Here is a 232-nt window from a genome sequence, read left to right as displayed (position 1 = left end):
CGCCTGCGGGGCGGCAGCCGCGGGCACGTCGGGGCTGGGGCTGCCGGAGGAGATGCCGCTCGCTTGGCCCGTGCAGCTGGGATGTGACTGAGAGCCCATGGGGTAGGTTTTGCTTTCAGAGGCTGCTTAACCTGGGGGTGGACCCTTCGCTGGTCAGGGCCTGGCCGCAGGTCGAGGAAGCAGCACGGTGCTGTCGGGAGAGCTGATGTCCTTTTAGATCAAAGGAATCGCT

The sequence above is a fragment of the Buceros rhinoceros genome, unplaced genomic scaffold, assembly GCF_000710305.1.
Source record: "Buceros rhinoceros silvestris isolate BGI_N320 unplaced genomic scaffold, ASM71030v1 scaffold24906, whole genome shotgun sequence".
Taxonomy (NCBI): Eukaryota; Metazoa; Chordata; class Aves; order Bucerotiformes; family Bucerotidae; genus Buceros; species Buceros rhinoceros.
The sequence above is the reverse complement of the archived record's forward strand: the minus strand, read 5'-3'. Positions refer to the sequence as shown.